Consider the following 10,646-nt stretch of genomic DNA (forward strand, 5'->3'; position numbering starts at 1 on the left):
CTGTCTGGCCTGGTTTGAATACAAGCGAGTAGACGCAAGAATGTGATGACGCCCAGTCGTTGTATGATGTGTATTTGGACGTGGTCCTCAACAAGGATGACGTCGTTTGAAATTTAGAAACAATCTACACGAAGGCCACCGCTAAGACGTCGCATGCGCGATACTCTTCATTTGGTTAGAGTAGAATGCGCGTATTCGAGATTCAACGATGCAAATTTACGTACGAGTGGAAGAACCTAGCGGCCGGTATCATGAGACGAGAACGGTATCTACACATCGGAGATTGACAGTTTGAGACGAAAACTCTTCTCGAAGGTCATTTGTATGGTTCATGCATGCTTTTCTATGGATTGCATTGCATGCGTCACACCGCATACCTTTATCCGATAAACCCATTTAAGCGCATCTCCGTAATGTGGCGAGTAATAGAATGGTAAGGTAAGTGACAAGAGATCCCATGAAAAATACGATGATCAAGAAATATGATGAGAAATGAGAGATCCTATCCGATCACGTGCGAGATCTTCATTCCTTTCACGTTTCGATGAATGGTCGAAGATCCTATGGCCTAATGGATAAGGCGTTGGTCTTCGAAACCAAAGATTCTAGGTTCGACCCCTAGTAGGATCGGTTTAGAATCGTGACCCTAGTGTACGTCGACATCAAGAACACGACGACCAAGGATCATTCACGGAGTCATAATGCGCATCCGTCTCGACCGTCTAGAAAATGCGCGGATCTTGTATCCGCTGTTTTGGCTTAATGGATGCATTCATTTACGAGGATGATGATGTTTAATAGGTAAAAGAAATGGAACGGTTTATCCGGCACAAATTCCTCATCAAAAGTGCATCGCATGTCCATCGCGATCCTCAATGGAAGTACATTTTCCAATGGAAAACCGAAGATCCTATGGCCCAATGGATAAGGCGCTGGTCTACGAAACCAGAGATTCTAGGTTCGATCCCTGGTAGGATCGATTAGGATTAGGTTCCGCTTCTCGAGAATCGGAATACAACGAGACTGTTGCGCAATCAATACATGCGTGGATCCCTTGGGGAAGGGATAACATCGCGTATTTGAACGTAATCATCGATCACGACGATGCCGTTCACATATTTCTGATGCGCATTCGCTCGAGGGAACATATGAACAATGCCTTTCTTGCTTACGCTCGCCGTGCTCCTGTCTGGCCTGGTTTGAATACAAGCGAGTAGACGCAAGAATGTGATGACGCCCAGTCGTTGTATGATGTGTATTTGGACGTGGTCCTCAACAAGGATGACGTCGTTTGAAATTTAGAAACAATCTACACGAAGGCCACCGCTAAGACGTCGCATGCGCGATACTCTTCATTTGGTTAGAGTAGAATGCGCGTATTCGAGATTCAACGATGCAAATTTACGTACGAGTGGAAGAACCTAGCGGCCGGTATCATGAGACGAGAACGGTATCTACACATCGGAGATTGACAGTTTGAGACGAAAACTCTTCTCGAAGGTCATTTGTATGGTTCATGCATGCTTTTCTATGGATTGCATTGCATGCGTCACACCGCATACCTTTATCCGATAAACCCATTTAAGCGCATCTCCGTAATGTGGCGAGTAATAGAATGGTAAGGTAAGTGACAAGAGATCCCATGAAAAATACGATGATCAAGAAATATGATGAGAAATGAGAGATCCTATCCGATCACGTGCGAGATCTTCATTCCTTTCACGTTTCGATGAATGGTCGAAGATCCTATGGCCTAATGGATAAGGCGTTGGTCTTCGAAACCAAAGATTCTAGGTTCGACCCCTAGTAGGATCGGTTTAGAATCGTGACCCTAGTGTACGTCGACATCAAGAACACGACGACCAAGGATCATTCACGGAGTCATAATGCGCATCCGTCTCGACCGTCTAGAAAATGCGCGGATCTTGTATCCGCTGTTTTGGCTTAATGGATGCATTCATTTACGAGGATGATGATGTTTAATAGGTAAAAGAAATGGAACGGTTTATCCGGCACAAATTCCTCATCAAAAGTGCATCGCATGTCCATCGCGATCCTCAATGGAAGTACATTTTCCAATGGAAAACCGAAGATCCTATGGCCCAATGGATAAGGCGCTGGTCTACGAAACCAGAGATTCTAGGTTCGATCCCTGGTAGGATCGATTAGGATTAGGTTCCGCTTCTCGAGAATCGGAATACAACGAGACTGTTGCGCAATCAATACATGCGTGGATCCCTTGGGGAAGGGATAACATCGCGTATTTGAACGTAATCATCGATCACGACGATGCCGTTCACATATTTCTGATGCGCATTCGCTCGAGGGAACATATGAACAATGCCTTTCTTGCTTACGCTCGCCGTGCTCCTGTCTGGCCTGGTTTGAATACAAGCGAGTAGACGCAAGAATGTGATGACGCCCAGTCGTTGTATGATGTGTATTTGGACGTGGTCCTCAACAAGGATGACGTCGTTTGAAATTTAGAAACAATCTACACGAAGGCCACCGCTAAGACGTCGCATGCGCGATACTCTTCATTTGGTTAGAGTAGAATGCGCGTATTCGAGATTCAACGATGCAAATTTACGTACGAGTGGAAGAACCTAGCGGCCGGTATCATGAGACGAGAACGGTATCTACACATCGGAGATTGACAGTTTGAGACGAAAACTCTTCTCGAAGGTCATTTGTATGGTTCATGCATGCTTTTCTATGGATTGCATTGCATGCGTCACACCGCATACCTTTATCCGATAAACCCATTTAAGCGCATCTCCGTAATGTGGCGAGTAATAGAATGGTAAGGTAAGTGACAAGAGATCCCATGAAAAATACGATGATCAAGAAATATGATGAGAAATGAGAGATCCTATCCGATCACGTGCGAGATCTTCATTCCTTTCACGTTTCGATGAATGGTCGAAGATCCTATGGCCTAATGGATAAGGCGTTGGTCTTCGAAACCAAAGATTCTAGGTTCGACCCCTAGTAGGATCGGTTTAGAATCGTGACCCTAGTGTACGTCGACATCAAGAACACGACGACCAAGGATCATTCACGGAGTCATAATGCGCATCCGTCTCGACCGTCTAGAAAATGCGCGGATCTTGTATCCGCTGTTTTGGCTTAATGGATGCATTCATTTACGAGGATGATGATGTTTAATAGGTAAAAGAAATGGAACGGTTTATCCGGCACAAATTCCTCATCAAAAGTGCATCGCATGTCCATCGCGATCCTCAATGGAAGTACATTTTCCAATGGAAAACCGAAGATCCTATGGCCCAATGGATAAGGCGCTGGTCTACGAAACCAGAGATTCTAGGTTCGATCCCTGGTAGGATCGATTAGGATTAGGTTCCGCTTCTCGAGAATCGGAATACAACGAGACTGTTGCGCAATCAATACATGCGTGGATCCCTTGGGGAAGGGATAACATCGCGTATTTGAACGTAATCATCGATCACGACGATGCCGTTCACATATTTCTGATGCGCATTCGCTCGAGGGAACATATGAACAATGCCTTTCTTGCTTACGCTCGCCGTGCTCCTGTCTGGCCTGGTTTGAATACAAGCGAGTAGACGCAAGAATGTGATGACGCCCAGTCGTTGTATGATGTGTATTTGGACGTGGTCCTCAACAAGGATGACGTCGTTTGAAATTTAGAAACAATCTACACGAAGGCCACCGCTAAGACGTCGCATGCGCGATACTCTTCATTTGGTTAGAGTAGAATGCGCGTATTCGAGATTCAACGATGCAAATTTACGTACGAGTGGAAGAACCTAGCGGCCGGTATCATGAGACGAGAACGGTATCTACACATCGGAGATTGACAGTTTGAGACGAAAACTCTTCTCGAAGGTCATTTGTATGGTTCATGCATGCTTTTCTATGGATTGCATTGCATGCGTCACACCGCATACCTTTATCCGATAAACCCATTTAAGCGCATCTCCGTAATGTGGCGAGTAATAGAATGGTAAGGTAAGTGACAAGAGATCCCATGAAAAATACGATGATCAAGAAATATGATGAGAAATGAGAGATCCTATCCGATCACGTGCGAGATCTTCATTCCTTTCACGTTTCGATGAATGGTCGAAGATCCTATGGCCTAATGGATAAGGCGTTGGTCTTCGAAACCAAAGATTCTAGGTTCGACCCCTAGTAGGATCGGTTTAGAATCGTGACCCTAGTGTACGTCGACATCAAGAACACGACGACCAAGGATCATTCACGGAGTCATAATGCGCATCCGTCTCGACCGTCTAGAAAATGCGCGGATCTTGTATCCGCTGTTTTGGCTTAATGGATGCATTCATTTACGAGGATGATGATGTTTAATAGGTAAAAGAAATGGAACGGTTTATCCGGCACAAATTCCTCATCAAAAGTGCATCGCATGTCCATCGCGATCCTCAATGGAAGTACATTTTCCAATGGAAAACCGAAGATCCTATGGCCCAATGGATAAGGCGCTGGTCTACGAAACCAGAGATTCTAGGTTCGATCCCTGGTAGGATCGATTAGGATTAGGTTCCGCTTCTCGAGAATCGGAATACAACGAGACTGTTGCGCAATCAATACATGCGTGGATCCCTTGGGGAAGGGATAACATCGCGTATTTGAACGTAATCATCGATCACGACGATGCCGTTCACATATTTCTGATGCGCATTCGCTCGAGGGAACATATGAACAATGCCTTTCTTGCTTACGCTCGCCGTGCTCCTGTCTGGCCTGGTTTGAATACAAGCGAGTAGACGCAAGAATGTGATGACGCCCAGTCGTTGTATGATGTGTATTTGGACGTGGTCCTCAACAAGGATGACGTCGTTTGAAATTTAGAAACAATCTACACGAAGGCCACCGCTAAGACGTCGCATGCGCGATACTCTTCATTTGGTTAGAGTAGAATGCGCGTATTCGAGATTCAACGATGCAAATTTACGTACGAGTGGAAGAACCTAGCGGCCGGTATCATGAGACGAGAACGGTATCTACACATCGGAGATTGACAGTTTGAGACGAAAACTCTTCTCGAAGGTCATTTGTATGGTTCATGCATGCTTTTCTATGGATTGCATTGCATGCGTCACACCGCATACCTTTATCCGATAAACCCATTTAAGCGCATCTCCGTAATGTGGCGAGTAATAGAATGGTAAGGTAAGTGACAAGAGATCCCATGAAAAATACGATGATCAAGAAATATGATGAGAAATGAGAGATCCTATCCGATCACGTGCGAGATCTTCATTCCTTTCACGTTTCGATGAATGGTCGAAGATCCTATGGCCTAATGGATAAGGCGTTGGTCTTCGAAACCAAAGATTCTAGGTTCGACCCCTAGTAGGATCGGTTTAGAATCGTGACCCTAGTGTACGTCGACATCAAGAACACGACGACCAAGGATCATTCACGGAGTCATAATGCGCATCCGTCTCGACCGTCTAGAAAATGCGCGGATCTTGTATCCGCTGTTTTGGCTTAATGGATGCATTCATTTACGAGGATGATGATGTTTAATAGGTAAAAGAAATGGAACGGTTTATCCGGCACAAATTCCTCATCAAAAGTGCATCGCATGTCCATCGCGATCCTCAATGGAAGTACATTTTCCAATGGAAAACCGAAGATCCTATGGCCCAATGGATAAGGCGCTGGTCTACGAAACCAGAGATTCTAGGTTCGATCCCTGGTAGGATCGATTAGGATTAGGTTCCGCTTCTCGAGAATCGGAATACAACGAGACTGTTGCGCAATCAATACATGCGTGGATCCCTTGGGGAAGGGATAACATCGCGTATTTGAACGTAATCATCGATCACGACGATGCCGTTCACATATTTCTGATGCGCATTCGCTCGAGGGAACATATGAACAATGCCTTTCTTGCTTACGCTCGCCGTGCTCCTGTCTGGCCTGGTTTGAATACAAGCGAGTAGACGCAAGAATGTGATGACGCCCAGTCGTTGTATGATGTGTATTTGGACGTGGTCCTCAACAAGGATGACGTCGTTTGAAATTTAGAAACAATCTACACGAAGGCCACCGCTAAGACGTCGCATGCGCGATACTCTTCATTTGGTTAGAGTAGAATGCGCGTATTCGAGATTCAACGATGCAAATTTACGTACGAGTGGAAGAACCTAGCGGCCGGTATCATGAGACGAGAACGGTATCTACACATCGGAGATTGACAGTTTGAGACGAAAACTCTTCTCGAAGGTCATTTGTATGGTTCATGCATGCTTTTCTATGGATTGCATTGCATGCGTCACACCGCATACCTTTATCCGATAAACCCATTTAAGCGCATCTCCGTAATGTGGCGAGTAATAGAATGGTAAGGTAAGTGACAAGAGATCCCATGAAAAATACGATGATCAAGAAATATGATGAGAAATGAGAGATCCTATCCGATCACGTGCGAGATCTTCATTCCTTTCACGTTTCGATGAATGGTCGAAGATCCTATGGCCTAATGGATAAGGCGTTGGTCTTCGAAACCAAAGATTCTAGGTTCGACCCCTAGTAGGATCGGTTTAGAATCGTGACCCTAGTGTACGTCGACATCAAGAACACGACGACCAAGGATCATTCACGGAGTCATAATGCGCATCCGTCTCGACCGTCTAGAAAATGCGCGGATCTTGTATCCGCTGTTTTGGCTTAATGGATGCATTCATTTACGAGGATGATGATGTTTAATAGGTAAAAGAAATGGAACGGTTTATCCGGCACAAATTCCTCATCAAAAGTGCATCGCATGTCCATCGCGATCCTCAATGGAAGTACATTTTCCAATGGAAAACCGAAGATCCTATGGCCCAATGGATAAGGCGCTGGTCTACGAAACCAGAGATTCTAGGTTCGATCCCTGGTAGGATCGATTAGGATTAGGTTCCGCTTCTCGAGAATCGGAATACAACGAGACTGTTGCGCAATCAATACATGCGTGGATCCCTTGGGGAAGGGATAACATCGCGTATTTGAACGTAATCATCGATCACGACGATGCCGTTCACATATTTCTGATGCGCATTCGCTCGAGGGAACATATGAACAATGCCTTTCTTGCTTACGCTCGCCGTGCTCCTGTCTGGCCTGGTTTGAATACAAGCGAGTAGACGCAAGAATGTGATGACGCCCAGTCGTTGTATGATGTGTATTTGGACGTGGTCCTCAACAAGGATGACGTCGTTTGAAATTTAGAAACAATCTACACGAAGGCCACCGCTAAGACGTCGCATGCGCGATACTCTTCATTTGGTTAGAGTAGAATGCGCGTATTCGAGATTCAACGATGCAAATTTACGTACGAGTGGAAGAACCTAGCGGCCGGTATCATGAGACGAGAACGGTATCTACACATCGGAGATTGACAGTTTGAGACGAAAACTCTTCTCGAAGGTCATTTGTATGGTTCATGCATGCTTTTCTATGGATTGCATTGCATGCGTCACACCGCATACCTTTATCCGATAAACCCATTTAAGCGCATCTCCGTAATGTGGCGAGTAATAGAATGGTAAGGTAAGTGACAAGAGATCCCATGAAAAATACGATGATCAAGAAATATGATGAGAAATGAGAGATCCTATCCGATCACGTGCGAGATCTTCATTCCTTTCACGTTTCGATGAATGGTCGAAGATCCTATGGCCTAATGGATAAGGCGTTGGTCTTCGAAACCAAAGATTCTAGGTTCGACCCCTAGTAGGATCGGTTTAGAATCGTGACCCTAGTGTACGTCGACATCAAGAACACGACGACCAAGGATCATTCACGGAGTCATAATGCGCATCCGTCTCGACCGTCTAGAAAATGCGCGGATCTTGTATCCGCTGTTTTGGCTTAATGGATGCATTCATTTACGAGGATGATGATGTTTAATAGGTAAAAGAAATGGAACGGTTTATCCGGCACAAATTCCTCATCAAAAGTGCATCGCATGTCCATCGCGATCCTCAATGGAAGTACATTTTCCAATGGAAAACCGAAGATCCTATGGCCCAATGGATAAGGCGCTGGTCTACGAAACCAGAGATTCTAGGTTCGATCCCTGGTAGGATCGATTAGGATTAGGTTCCGCTTCTCGAGAATCGGAATACAACGAGACTGTTGCGCAATCAATACATGCGTGGATCCCTTGGGGAAGGGATAACATCGCGTATTTGAACGTAATCATCGATCACGACGATGCCGTTCACATATTTCTGATGCGCATTCGCTCGAGGGAACATATGAACAATGCCTTTCTTGCTTACGCTCGCCGTGCTCCTGTCTGGCCTGGTTTGAATACAAGCGAGTAGACGCAAGAATGTGATGACGCCCAGTCGTTGTATGATGTGTATTTGGACGTGGTCCTCAACAAGGATGACGTCGTTTGAAATTTAGAAACAATCTACACGAAGGCCACCGCTAAGACGTCGCATGCGCGATACTCTTCATTTGGTTAGAGTAGAATGCGCGTATTCGAGATTCAACGATGCAAATTTACGTACGAGTGGAAGAACCTAGCGGCCGGTATCATGAGACGAGAACGGTATCTACACATCGGAGATTGACAGTTTGAGACGAAAACTCTTCTCGAAGGTCATTTGTATGGTTCATGCATGCTTTTCTATGGATTGCATTGCATGCGTCACACCGCATACCTTTATCCGATAAACCCATTTAAGCGCATCTCCGTAATGTGGCGAGTAATAGAATGGTAAGGTAAGTGACAAGAGATCCCATGAAAAATACGATGATCAAGAAATATGATGAGAAATGAGAGATCCTATCCGATCACGTGCGAGATCTTCATTCCTTTCACGTTTCGATGAATGGTCGAAGATCCTATGGCCTAATGGATAAGGCGTTGGTCTTCGAAACCAAAGATTCTAGGTTCGACCCCTAGTAGGATCGGTTTAGAATCGTGACCCTAGTGTACGTCGACATCAAGAACACGACGACCAAGGATCATTCACGGAGTCATAATGCGCATCCGTCTCGACCGTCTAGAAAATGCGCGGATCTTGTATCCGCTGTTTTGGCTTAATGGATGCATTCATTTACGAGGATGATGATGTTTAATAGGTAAAAGAAATGGAACGGTTTATCCGGCACAAATTCCTCATCAAAAGTGCATCGCATGTCCATCGCGATCCTCAATGGAAGTACATTTTCCAATGGAAAACCGAAGATCCTATGGCCCAATGGATAAGGCGCTGGTCTACGAAACCAGAGATTCTAGGTTCGATCCCTGGTAGGATCGATTAGGATTAGGTTCCGCTTCTCGAGAATCGGAATACAACGAGACTGTTGCGCAATCAATACATGCGTGGATCCCTTGGGGAAGGGATAACATCGCGTATTTGAACGTAATCATCGATCACGACGATGCCGTTCACATATTTCTGATGCGCATTCGCTCGAGGGAACATATGAACAATGCCTTTCTTGCTTACGCTCGCCGTGCTCCTGTCTGGCCTGGTTTGAATACAAGCGAGTAGACGCAAGAATGTGATGACGCCCAGTCGTTGTATGATGTGTATTTGGACGTGGTCCTCAACAAGGATGACGTCGTTTGAAATTTAGAAACAATCTACACGAAGGCCACCGCTAAGACGTCGCATGCGCGATACTCTTCATTTGGTTAGAGTAGAATGCGCGTATTCGAGATTCAACGATGCAAATTTACGTACGAGTGGAAGAACCTAGCGGCCGGTATCATGAGACGAGAACGGTATCTACACATCGGAGATTGACAGTTTGAGACGAAAACTCTTCTCGAAGGTCATTTGTATGGTTCATGCATGCTTTTCTATGGATTGCATTGCATGCGTCACACCGCATACCTTTATCCGATAAACCCATTTAAGCGCATCTCCGTAATGTGGCGAGTAATAGAATGGTAAGGTAAGTGACAAGAGATCCCATGAAAAATACGATGATCAAGAAATATGATGAGAAATGAGAGATCCTATCCGATCACGTGCGAGATCTTCATTCCTTTCACGTTTCGATGAATGGTCGAAGATCCTATGGCCTAATGGATAAGGCGTTGGTCTTCGAAACCAAAGATTCTAGGTTCGACCCCTAGTAGGATCGGTTTAGAATCGTGACCCTAGTGTACGTCGACATCAAGAACACGACGACCAAGGATCATTCACGGAGTCATAATGCGCATCCGTCTCGACCGTCTAGAAAATGCGCGGATCTTGTATCCGCTGTTTTGGCTTAATGGATGCATTCATTTACGAGGATGATGATGTTTAATAGGTAAAAGAAATGGAACGGTTTATCCGGCACAAATTCCTCATCAAAAGTGCATCGCATGTCCATCGCGATCCTCAATGGAAGTACATTTTCCAATGGAAAACCGAAGATCCTATGGCCCAATGGATAAGGCGCTGGTCTACGAAACCAGAGATTCTAGGTTCGATCCCTGGTAGGATCGATTAGGATTAGGTTCCGCTTCTCGAGAATCGGAATACAACGAGACTGTTGCGCAATCAATACATGCGTGGATCCCTTGGGGAAGGGATAACATCGCGTATTTGAACGTAATCATCGATCACGACGATGCCGTTCACATATTTCTGATGCGCATTCGCTCGAGGGAACATATGAACAATGCCTTTCTT

At 45.3% G+C, this 10,646-nt stretch overlaps 9 non-coding genes across 9 annotated transcripts; all 9 read left to right on the plus strand.

Annotated features, from left to right (window-relative positions):
* The first annotated feature begins 557 nt into the window (after positions 1-557).
* TRNAR-UCG (transfer RNA arginine (anticodon UCG)) lies at positions 558-630 on the plus strand. Its single transcript has one exon. It is a non-coding gene; the product is annotated as a tRNA-Arg (tRNA).
* Positions 631-1,742: 1,112 nt separating this feature from the next.
* TRNAR-UCG (transfer RNA arginine (anticodon UCG)) lies at positions 1,743-1,815 on the plus strand. The gene has a single exon. It is a non-coding gene; the product is annotated as a tRNA-Arg (tRNA).
* A 1,112-nt stretch (positions 1,816-2,927) lies between these two features.
* TRNAR-UCG (transfer RNA arginine (anticodon UCG)) lies at positions 2,928-3,000 on the plus strand. The gene has a single exon. It is a non-coding gene; the product is annotated as a tRNA-Arg (tRNA).
* A 1,112-nt stretch (positions 3,001-4,112) lies between these two features.
* Positions 4,113-4,185, plus strand: TRNAR-UCG (transfer RNA arginine (anticodon UCG)). The gene has a single exon. It is a non-coding gene; the product is annotated as a tRNA-Arg (tRNA).
* A 1,112-nt stretch (positions 4,186-5,297) lies between these two features.
* TRNAR-UCG (transfer RNA arginine (anticodon UCG)) lies at positions 5,298-5,370 on the plus strand. The gene has a single exon. It is a non-coding gene; the product is annotated as a tRNA-Arg (tRNA).
* Positions 5,371-6,482: 1,112 nt separating this feature from the next.
* Positions 6,483-6,555, plus strand: TRNAR-UCG (transfer RNA arginine (anticodon UCG)). Its single transcript has one exon. It is a non-coding gene; the product is annotated as a tRNA-Arg (tRNA).
* A 1,112-nt stretch (positions 6,556-7,667) lies between these two features.
* On the plus strand, positions 7,668-7,740 carry TRNAR-UCG (transfer RNA arginine (anticodon UCG)). Its single transcript has one exon. It is a non-coding gene; the product is annotated as a tRNA-Arg (tRNA).
* A 1,112-nt stretch (positions 7,741-8,852) lies between these two features.
* TRNAR-UCG (transfer RNA arginine (anticodon UCG)) lies at positions 8,853-8,925 on the plus strand. The gene has a single exon. It is a non-coding gene; the product is annotated as a tRNA-Arg (tRNA).
* Positions 8,926-10,037: 1,112 nt separating this feature from the next.
* Positions 10,038-10,110, plus strand: TRNAR-UCG (transfer RNA arginine (anticodon UCG)). Its single transcript has one exon. It is a non-coding gene; the product is annotated as a tRNA-Arg (tRNA).
* The last annotated feature ends 536 nt before the right edge of the window (positions 10,111-10,646 follow it).

The sequence above is a fragment of the Azolla caroliniana genome, unplaced genomic scaffold (genome assembly GCF_043228905.1).
Source record: "Azolla caroliniana isolate FFs.n. ecotype wild unplaced genomic scaffold, voAzoCaro1.0.p SCAF_120, whole genome shotgun sequence".
Taxonomy (NCBI): domain Eukaryota; kingdom Viridiplantae; phylum Streptophyta; class Polypodiopsida; order Salviniales; family Salviniaceae; genus Azolla; species Azolla caroliniana.